Genomic DNA, 11,358 nt, shown 5'->3' on the forward strand with positions numbered 1-11,358 from the left:
ATGCTACTAATTTTTCCCTCATCAAGGTCTAAATACAATCTATGAAAATAACTCCAGGATTTAGCCTGTCTTTACCACCTTCAATTACAGAGCCACCTTATAGTCTCCTTTAAGCTCCCTCAGATCACCTTCCTCAGGTCTTCAGCCTCATTTTCACTTATCCATTATTAGGATTCCAAAATAGACACAGCACAGGGAGATCAAATTTTAACCCTTCAAATGCAGAAATAACTGCAGGTTATTCCCTTCATGACAAAAGTACCTTGTTTTCAGCAATTCTTAATTACCATGCAATATCTGACAGAGGGAACATACTTATTAATCCAAAGCCAGGTCTTCAAAATGTCTGCAACACCTTCCAAAGGATTCCCATTTTCAACCTGCTGGAGTTGTTTTATTGGATTTTAACAAGACTTAAATCCAGCAATATCTTCAACATTTGCTTTTTAACTGCTTTCTCAAGCCCTTATTCCTGTGTCCACCCCCAAATATCAATAACCAGGTCAATGTGCAACATCTGGATGTATCCTCACTTTAGCCAGTGCTGAAAATCCTGGAGAGAATTTAGGAGTTATTATTTTCCATGGCTCCTTACAAATTACACTTCCAAAACGTCCCCAAAAAAGTAATTTTTTTTGGCTAACACATAACAAAAAATCCCATGTAGGCATCTAATTCCAGCACCCCTACTAAAAGGGAGAGTAAGATATACATAGCAAAGCGACACCACATCTTGGCTGCTTCCAGATGGCACCAGGAATATTATCTTTACTCCCTAGCTGGGTTCAAGACAGAAAATTCCTGCTTTTCTAAGAATATACTGGGCAAGGGAAACATCACCCCCTGTAACCAGTGCACTCAAAGCCTTCAGAAATATTCCATTATAGTTCAAGAGGCCAACAAATTGTAACATATTCTACGCTGCTCCAATAAATGCTGTTAATACATTCATACATCTCAATTCATTTGTAGTTAATATAAATTAATACTCTTACGAGATATTAATTGCAAAGAACTCATTTTACAAGTTCAGCTGTTAAAAAAAGAGGCCAAGAAGGTCTGACTTTTATGTTGACAAAAATTTTTTAACTGTGTATTTCTATTCCAAGGCTTACCATCTCCTTCCTCTCTCCTCAGAAATCCTCTATTGTTTTAATAAAAATGCAATATTCTGCCTAAAACCTATCTTAGAGCATCCATATTTTTGTACTAGGAAGTCTTCCACAGTAATTTATGTTGATTATTTTGGCATCTCAAGTCAAGGTACCGCTCATAGCCAGCTCAAAGCTTTTAAAAACCTCTTAATGTTCTGCTCAACTACCAGTTGGCTCAAGTATCTATGGATTCTGCATATATTCCTGTTTGGTGAAAAACAAATCCACACTCACAAAATCCCCAGCACACTGGACACCCTGTGAAGAAATAATAAATTGAAACACTATGTTAAATAGAAACATAGGGGCTTGAGGGTATTTTTGTTTTTTATCATGACCTTGGCTAATACTAGTTCCAACTTTATCAGTGGGGAGAAAAAAAACATTTTGAATGGAGGATGTATTCTTTTCATTTTCAGTTTGCATTTGAATCAACCAAAAGACTTCCTTCAAAAAAATGTCCACTTTATCTTCAGTCACATGCTTAAGAAACATTTCATTAATGCAAGCAAGCTGCTTTCAAGGTTATTTTTTTTTTTTTTTGCCACATAACCAGCCAAATCCTGTAAAAAAAGACCCCAGCTGAAATTCTGTCATGACCACAGGCATTAGAGACTCCAATGACAAGTCACCTAAAGGTAATTCAACAACTGGAATGCCCAATTTTCCATTTCGACTCGCTCGTAACAAAGCAGCGCTAAACGCAATTGCTGAGACATTACCGTGTGCCATATGGCTAAAAACTGGATATTAAAATTGAGAATATCAATTACCAATCCACTAATGCTGAGAGCCAAAATCCATGGACAGTAAGAATTTAATCCAATTCAGGGCCTAGGACATGAGCTGAGCCCGGCGTAGAGGAGACAAATCTACCTCTGGTTTCACAGGGAGCAAACAACTCCCAATTTTTTTCTTGCAGTAACTACAAAACCAGCTGAACCCAACACTTGCTTAACATCCCCAACCACAGCTCCAGGCCTGGTAGGAATCTACAAAAACAACTAAAGTTTCAGATGAATTGGCATCTGGTTTCAGAGGGATTGAGAAATCGTAACTAAGTTACTATTTAAGAAGAAGCAGTTTTAGTTGTTTTCCACATGACCAAATCGAAGCCTCCAAAGCACCAGGAAGTTACACAGTGCAGCCAACATCTTGCTTCATTTCAGGAAAAGCCATCCTACAAACATAATCTGTATTTCTACTCTAATTAAAGGGCCTTGAAATTGCATTAGTTGAAGGGTTCTCTTATTCTAAGTAAACTAGTTTAATGGTTCAAGTTTTAAAATTTTTAATAGCTGTGGAGTGTTTTTTCTGGGATGATATTAAGAATAATGTTACACAAAATTCTATCCACTCCCTCATTATACAGGGCTTCATTGATTATTACTTACACAAGAATTCTCATTAAGTCCAAATACAGCATCTCCACATTTCCACGAGGCATGGAGGTGATTTAAAAAAACTATTCTGCTAAGATTTCCTGTGGAATTTTAATTTACCATGTTGTCAAAGATTTCATGCTAGGATGCCTGCTACGTACTGACTTAGCAGCTGCAAGGACTCAACAAGGATAAATGTAATTTATCTTACCCAGAAGAGAATCTCACTTCACTCTGCTCCTTTCTGATCCTTTACTAAAAGGCCAAAGTAGTAGTAACAAAAAAAAAAAAAAAATTGCACAAGTAATTTCAGGTTTAACAGGACATTAACATCAGATGGAACCAACAGTTTATTGGACAGTATTCTTAATTAAAAAAAAATGTTCTTGAAACACCAGAGGAGTAAAATGCACTCAGCTAATTTCAGCTTTTTTTCTTATTAATAAAAAACCACCAGCAGCAAAAGCCTCAATTGAAAATCAGCTCTGCTGCTTCCCAGCTTCCTTCTGCACCAGCTACAGCTGGGTTCCTACAATAAACTAACAAACAACTGATTATACATTAAGTAATAGATAAACAATACTAAAACGTTTGATACTATCAAAGGTTTGGAGGTCACTTGAATACAGGAGACATAACAAGCATTTCTTATTTTTCTTCCTGGGAAGTGTATTGTTTGAAGCCTGAGCCCAGTATATCAAATATTAACCAAGCTATTTTATTTAGGCTACTAAAGTTAAGGAGCTTGGCACTATGGTGAAATATCACAAGAGTTAGAAATCGAAAGTCCATTTTCCTCAAAAGATACTAAAAAACACACGTAAAAGGCTTTAGAAAATTTGTAATGCTGTTTTGAAGCAGCCTACTCAGACACAGAGCTGTTTTAACATCCCCCAAGCCTTCCTTATTCTCGCCCATTAAAAGAACAGTTATCCAGAGGATGGCAGTAATTCTGGGTCAGCAGCAGCCTTAAACCCTCCACACAAATTGTGAGTGTTCTGAAGCAGACAGGAGACTCTTTTGTGTCACAGAAAGACACCTGTCTGCACAGGCTCTGATCTGACGATTATCTGGCCCAGCAGCCTTTGTATACCTGAGCCCTACGTATAAAAACTGGTTTTTAGCAACAGGCTCAATAAAAGCCAGGAACCTTTGGGTGGTGTTAAGCAGGCCCTGCAAGGTAAAAACGAAAATTGTGTCACCCCTCTATTCACTTAAGAGCTTATGTGAACATTTCAATAAAACTATTTACTCCTCCCACCTAGTTCCTATCTGGAGGAGCTCACAGAAATTAAGGAAGAAAAAAAAAAACCCAAAAAACAACAAACCCACAGATTTCTCGCAGCAATTTTCCAAACGCTCCTCCTACCCCCCACCCCAGAAGAGAAGAAAGCAAAGAGAACGAGAAAGTAAATCTAAAACACAATTACGAAATAAGATCTAGTTTGGCAAAGCTGGGGTGAGGAGGAGTTGAAAAATGAGAGCTGCCTTGCTGCAAACGCCATCTTGTTGCAGCTACTGGGCCCAGGCACAGAGAGATCCATTCATTCACAGCAAAAAAGAAAATCAAACAGACACCCCGGCTAATCTGCAGCCACCAAAACAACTACACTATTATCACCCCTTCTCCTTCTCCTCTCCTCAAGCACACAAAGGAGAGAAATAAAACTCTGATCTATCACATTAAGGGACGGATTTAGGTATTAACGTATCATGCTCGTCTCCTCACACGTATTTCACATACACATCGACAGCATTTCGTCTTGATTCACATCCTCGTGTCCACATCGGCTTAAAATATGGCATAAATCTCTCACGATTAAGTGCAGACATCCTACAGCGGCAAAACGTTTCGTTTTTCAGTCTTAAATCACCTCTCCCAAGTTCAGCCAACTATTCTCAAAAGCTGTTTCAATAATCACTTAAGCCTTACATTTACAGTCCTTTCCTCCTATTTCCTCCCGTGGAGACAATGCATAATAACGTGGCAGTCGGCACATCCTAGAAAGGATGCCTGCTTTAAAACGAGTCCCAGCCACGACTTTGTTCGAGAATAATGAAATATCGCATTCGTTAAAATTTCAGTTCATCTTCAGGAATGATAAATTGACATCTTACAACAACCTCTACATCATTCCGATTTTCTTCTGGACAAGATTTTTTTTTTTTTTTTGTTAATAAAACGCCTCATCTCTTTCATATTTACATGCAAGGCTTTACACATCTTCATTCCCCCTACAAAGCTGTAGGATTAAAAAATCCTACACGTTCAATATCCCTTGCGTGGATATTAAAAAAAAAAATAAAAATAATGCTGAAATCCTTTCGATAAAAAGCTGGGAATTGAAGCAATATTTCAAACAGCATTTCCAAGGAGAAAACTCCATCTTTCTATTGTAGCAAACACCCTCCATGATCTTCGTTATCGCTGCTACGGGCACACAAAAATATGCAGCACCGTAATACATGGGGGAACAAAAATGCGGTTTGAATCCATGCTCGGTTCCGGTTCTAACGAGAACAAAACCTTCCCTACCCCTCCCTCGCCCAGCACACCCAGCATGAGCCCCATCTGCGAGCCCTCGGCTGGCTGGCGGTGCTGGAGGCAGCCTTACCCTGTTTGTCTCACCCCCGGCTCCTCTTAATCAGTTTTCCACCATTACAGCAGCCACACCATTGCCTTTTTTTTTTTTTTTTTCCTCCTTTCTCTCCTCCCTTCAGTCTCTCTCCATGTATTCCCTCCGCCGGCTGGATCGCTCGGGAACCTCGCCTTTTTGTGGCTTAAGAGAAGAACCCCCCCCCAAAACCGTCTAGCAGAGACCACTACAGCGTAATTATAATTAAAAATGGAACCCCGCAAGATCCGAGGTCTCCTCCCTTTTCGCCTGGAAGCCTTCGAGAGGGAATCAGTCCCACCCCCACCTTTTTCCCCTCCTCCTCCAGCTACAAACACACTTCTTTTTTAGGGGAAGCTGGAGCCCCGAGGAGGTGGGAGGCGCGGGGGAGGGGGGCGATTTCCAAGCCGCCATACCGAGGGTCGCCGAGAACGGGGGCGATGAGGAGGAGGCGGCCCGGGGGGCCCCCGGTGCGGCGGCGGAAGGGGAGGCCAGCGGAGGAAAGGAGAGGGAAAGGAGAAGTGCGGCAGCAGGAGGAAGCGCGGGGGAGGGGAAGGAGCGGGGCTGAGGGGGAGCCGAAGGGAAGATGGCCCCGGGGTGGGGCCGGCCGCGGCTCGGCGGGCGGGAAACGCGTTCTGAGGGGACCCCCGCCCTGCCCGCACCCCTCACACGGTTACCTGCCCTCCCGGCCGCTGCTCATGAACCGGGCCGGTCCGTCCGCCGCCCGCGGTCCTTGCCCGCGTCCCGCCGGCCTGGGGAGGGAAGGGGGGCGGAGGAGGAGGAGGAGGCGGCGGAGGAGGAGCGGGGGAGCCGCCCGCGCTGTTGCCCGGCGGGTCCCGGGGAAAGGCGGCTGAGCCCGAGCGGGAAGGAGGGGATCCGCGGGGGAAGGGGTGTCGCTGGGTCTCGACTCCTCCTCAGCCCGCTCGGCTCCCCGCAGCCATCGGGCAGCGGCAGCCTGGGCGCGGCCAACCTCCCTCCTTCCCCTCCTCCCTCCGCCCCGCCCGTGCTGCCCGCCCGGGAAACCCCGGCGCGGCTCCCACCCCGCCCCGGCCCGGCCCGCGGCCCCGCCGCTCCCCGCCGCCCCTCACCGGAGCCTCCGCCGCCCCGCCCTGGCCCCGCGCAGCCCCGGCCGCCGCGAGCCTCACCGGAGGCTCCGCCGCCTCCACCGGGCACCCGCCCAGCGCGGCCGGGAGGGAGGGCGGGCGGTGCGCGCTCCCGGGAGCCTCGCGGTGCGCGCTCCCCGCGCGGGCAACGCCCTTCGGCCCCTTACGCTGGCGGCGGGCGCGCGCTTCCCGCCTCCCGCCCGCGCGCTCCTTCCCCTCAGCGAACAAAGGGCGAGGGCGGGCGGCCAGCCGGGGGATTTCGGCTCTGCAGGCCGAGAACAGGGCTGAAGGAGCCGGGTGGCGACAAAAAGGCGCCCAGCCGAACCCGCAAATGGTGTTTAAGCTGAGGGTGGGAGAGGCAGAGCCTCGTCGCCGCGTTAAACGGGAGCGCTCCCGGCTGCCCGGCTGCCTAACGGGAAAGGGCGGGAGAGAGGCCACAGGCCTTAAAATGCTCACAAGAGGCTGGCAGGCGATAAATACCTTCGTATCGTCGTGTGAGGAGAGAGCGGGGCAGCTGGGCCTGGTTAGTCTGGCAAGGGAAGATTGAGAAGGGATCTCATTGATGAATAAAAATCTCTCCGAGGGGTGTCGGGGGGTTGTGTCAGACTCCTCAGCAGTGCCCAGCCACAGGACGAGGAGCAATGGCTGGAAACTAAACCAGAAGTTACGCCTCAGCATGAGGAAGAGGTGGCAGGGAGCATCTTGTGCATGGAATCTCTCTTTGTGGAGCCATCCCAAACCCACCTCGGGGCTATTCCTATTTTATCTGCTCCAGGTGACTCTGCCTTGGCCAGGGTCATCTCCAGAGGGCCCTTCCAGCCCTAACAAATCTGTCATTCTGTCATCATTCCCCTCAGGGCCTTGACAAGTTGCAGTTGTGTAGCTTAAAACTTGATTTTTTTCCAGTTTTGCTTATGAAGGTACTCACACAACCAAAATTTCCAGAGCATTCTTTTCATTTTTTTTTTCCTCACGGCATCCATCACTGCTCCAGAAGGGTTTGCTTGAAAGAGAAAGTAGAAAAAAAAATAGGAAGTATAAAAATTGCAATTTCTGTCTTGCAGATGGGACTTTGTGTAAAGCAGGCAGGAGAGATGTTACCAAAACGGAATCCTTTCCCACCAGAACTCATTTACTGAAACCCTAATTAATACTGAAAAGTAAGTAGAGATACAGTGTTGCGTCACTTTCCCTCCTATCACAGGTATAAATCTGGGGGTTTTTCCCAGGATTTGTTTATACCTTGCTAAAAGGTGAGATTACTTGGCAACCAAAGTAGGTTAAAGTCAAACAAGCCACAGCATTATAGCCCATTTTCAATTAAAACCTGTCTAGTATGAATACGCTAATAAAATAAACAAAAGACCCCACAAAACACAACGAAAAAACAACAACAAAAAAAAGAGGCAAATATTTTTTCTGCAGACTCTTGCCCCAGTAGATTCTTGCTTCCCTAGAATTTAAACCAAAGTGTTCCTTCTGTCATGCTTTCTGAAGGGAGATGTGGTTACCTTTAATTAGTAAAAGAAAGAGCAGGTTTGCCAATTAAACTGCAGGAAAGTGGATTGGCTATTATTCAGGTTGTCTGTTATGAAAAACTATTAGATCCTGGTGTGGTTAAGCCTTTGATTTATAATAATCAAATGTTTGTTTTTAAATAACTTTTATGATGTACTAAAGCTTTAATTCATCACCTGGAGATTTACAAATAACAAAATAAAAAAAATTGACTGAAATTAGAATAAATTATTCTCGAATTACTGTCCCAAATTGCTAATACCCTTTCCAGTAACCATGGGGAAATTTCTGTCCCACCCCTGAAATGTGGACAGGAATGATCCTATTAAAATCTGTGGAACTACATTGTGTGCAGATGGGGATGTCAATGTTCTTGAGGCTAGAGATTCATCCAGCATCCCCATCTGGAAAAAACTGATTAAATCTAAGTGCTGAAGAAACGCCACAAGTTTATTAGATATTTGCAAAGTTACCTACAGATTTCAAAAGCAGTTACACACAATATTTGAGTCATTAAATTTAAGTGAGATTTATAGTAGGCAAGTTGCATGTTTGGGGTTTTTTTAAAATTTTTAATTTTTTTTTTTGTTAGAGATTGCTTTTAGACTTAGCAGAGATTAAAATGTCCTTTTGGGAATACACCATTTATGTGGAATGACCACTTAATACATGAGGCAAAAAAAAAGGTAGTATACATAAAGAATGAAAAAAAGAAGAAAAGTCCTTGTTTTACAAAGGAAAATTTCTCAGTCTTATGAGATTTTGTGGAAAATTTTCAGCTAGCACAGGATGCTACAGAAAAATGAACAAAATGAACAAAATGATTGTTAATGAACAAAAATAAAGTTCTGAGATTGATAGCAAATACTACATCACATTTTGCTTCTTTGAGAAAATAACTGCATTGAGATTTTGTTATTGGACCAGAACAGTTGCAGTGTGAATTAATTATATCATAAATTACATAATTACAAATGATATAATTATAAACTAATGTGTGCTTTTTTCCCATTGCACATTCTTATCATACAGATACTGCTTTTCCTCCTTAGATTTCTCATACATGCTTTCACCAGTGCTGCAATTCTAATAACTAAATATGATTTAAGGTTTTTTTTTTAATAAAATACACATTCAGATATTATCCTCTCCTAGGAATTCCTATTTTTTTTTCTTGCATTCTCTGTTTGATGAGAGCTAAAGAGAATTTCTGTCCCCAGGTCTGTGCTCTGCCATGTCTTCAAATCCTTGGAATTTGGGTAAGGAACCTGGATCAGTCAGAAATGTTTATAGCACATTTACACCCAGCCAATGCTTTCACCACACCTATTCTTTTGTAAAAATACAACTGTTGCAATAGTTCCTGTTTCTGATCCAGTGACTTAATTATATCTTCTTCTCCAGTTTGATTGATGGACAGTCACAGTGCTGTTATGGGATGGGATCCTGAGGGTTGGAAGTGGTTCTTTACAGAGGGGAGCTTGTTCCAGGTGGGGTTGGCTTTGTAAATCTCACTGGACAAATCAATTTTGCTGCATTTTAAAGCCTGGCAGAAGAATCCCACATTGCTGTGTGCAACAAAGTGGTTTATTCTGCTGTCCTCATATAATCCTGTGCTGGAAGCTGCTGCACAGGCATTAGCTTAATTTTTCTAAAATTTCTTTTTAATTTTTAATCTTAATTTTTCACACAGATCCACGAACTGCCGTAGTTTGTTTGTACTGTTCAGTGGATGAAGGTGCAAATCACCAGAATTAAGTGAACTTACCAGATATAAGTTCATCTGTTTCTATACACTGCAAGAAATATTATTCATAACCAAAAGTTTAGCTGAAAATACCTGTGGCTACTTGAAGATCCGATATAGAGAATTAATAAAACCAAATGTAATATTTTTTTGTTAGTCCACTTTGAAGTTACAGTTTTGGTCCTGGGTTAGAGCTGCAGAAAACCTCCCTGCAGAGAGGTTGCTCCATAGTTCTCCATTTCAAAACTTCTTGCACCTTTTTCTCAATCAGCTGACATTAACCCCTTTGCTGGGAACATCCTGAGTTAGGTGAAGCTTTGGGCAGTTTCACTTCTTAAAGGAATTAATTTTTGCATACAAATACCATTGTTATAATCGAAATTTACATGTTGTTACCTGAGTGAAAACATTGTATGGTTCTCATGGTCAGTCAAGATGCTCCTGGTCTCTCAGAGGATAACTGTCACCAAACAGGTGTAAATTATGCTTTCTACAAAAGGCTGAAAAATCAGCACTTCTCAAAATTGCCAAGCTCCTCAGATGATAAAAGGATACTGCTGAAGTAATAAATAGTTATGTTTTACCTCCTTCCCTTGTAACCTCAGAGAAGTGTATTCAATAGACTGACTCAAAACTCCACCTCACATCCCAGAATCACACCATTTCCCAGTCCATAGCATTTTGTATCTGCCTTTGTGTCCTTTGGTGGCTGCAGAGTGCACTCTGTGAGCCCTGCAGAGAGCCACGGAGACACTCACGTGGTTTTGAATTAGTTTGAAGTTCTCCATTTGGTCCCTAAAGCAAAGCAGAACTCTCATTTCTCCTGACATTGCACCAAAATTAAAGGAAGCTTATACAATGTCTAAACTTCAGCTGTGCTTCAATCCTGAGTCTATTCAGAGCTCTTTTTTTAAAACTATTGTTTTATTTTATAAAACCTCGTTCAGAGCTGTTCCAACCTGCTGTTATTTGCCACTTCTTTAACAATTGGATGACAATCATCACTGCTTCCTTCTGAGGAAAGACCCAGGTAGCAGAATATCAAGATCATTCATTAGAGAAAATAAATAAGTAAAAGCAAACTGAATAGAAATCCTCAGTGGGGCCAGGCAGAGCAAAAAGTAGGAGTAGCTCAGTCTCCTTAGTTACATTCTGCATTCTCACAGTTTCTTTCAATTTCCCTATTATTATGGAACAAAAGAGTTATTTTAAACACTTCTGAGAACATGGCATAAAATTAGCAAAACTGTGTTAGTCTGCAGAGAAGATAATTGACAAGGTTTTAAGGTGAGGGGAACTGGTTCTGAGAGTCTTTGTGTCAGTTAGGGAAGTCCATACACCTGAGTTTATAACTGATACAGCCCTGGAAGGTGTTCCTGAATCCCTTCCTTGTGCTGAGGATCAGGATGGGCTGTGTGGGAAATGGGTTCAAGGACAGTTAATTCCAAATTGTTGAGAGACTTTGGAAGTCACTTTGAAATCCTTTGGAGAAATCCATTGCTGTGTAAGCGAAGCAGCAGAGTTGTGAAGGCCCAGAGCTTTCCTGGATGTGTTCCTGGGAATGTTATAATCATGTCTGTTATATGATTGTCTTGGAATATTTCATCCTCAACAGAGGCAGAATTGGAACAGGACATACTGAGCTCCGTGTCCTTAAAAAGGCATTATCTCTAGTCCTGTTTCCTCACAAATTCTAGTCTTGTTTTCTCACAAATTATGGCTGGAGGTGCTTTCATTTCCAGGGAAAACCTTGCTCCTGTTCCCTTGTGACCCATTTAAAAAAATCAATGTCACCGGTATCTCTGACTTCAACAATAATACAAATTTATTTCTGGTTCC

The 11,358-nt window shown here is 42.8% G+C and overlaps 1 protein-coding gene across 3 annotated transcripts in view; it reads right to left on the reverse strand.

The window, feature by feature from the left end:
- Positions 1-6,140, reverse strand: part of GNB1 (G protein subunit beta 1) — a 33,618-nt gene extending 27,478 nt beyond the window's left edge. For 2 of the 3 annotated variants that reach the window (XM_066334158.1, XM_066334157.1), the window contains exon 1: positions 5,829-6,139. The gene's annotated coding sequence lies outside the window, so the exon portion shown is untranslated. Of the gene's footprint in view, positions 1-5,828 lie in introns of all 3 variants that reach the window. The other variant, XM_066334159.1, reaches the window with a different exon arrangement.
- Between the last annotated feature and the right edge of the window lie 5,218 nt (positions 6,141-11,358).

This window comes from Sylvia atricapilla, chromosome 22 (genome assembly GCF_009819655.1).
Source record: "Sylvia atricapilla isolate bSylAtr1 chromosome 22, bSylAtr1.pri, whole genome shotgun sequence".
In the NCBI taxonomy this organism is placed as follows: Eukaryota; Metazoa; Chordata; class Aves; order Passeriformes; family Sylviidae; genus Sylvia; species Sylvia atricapilla.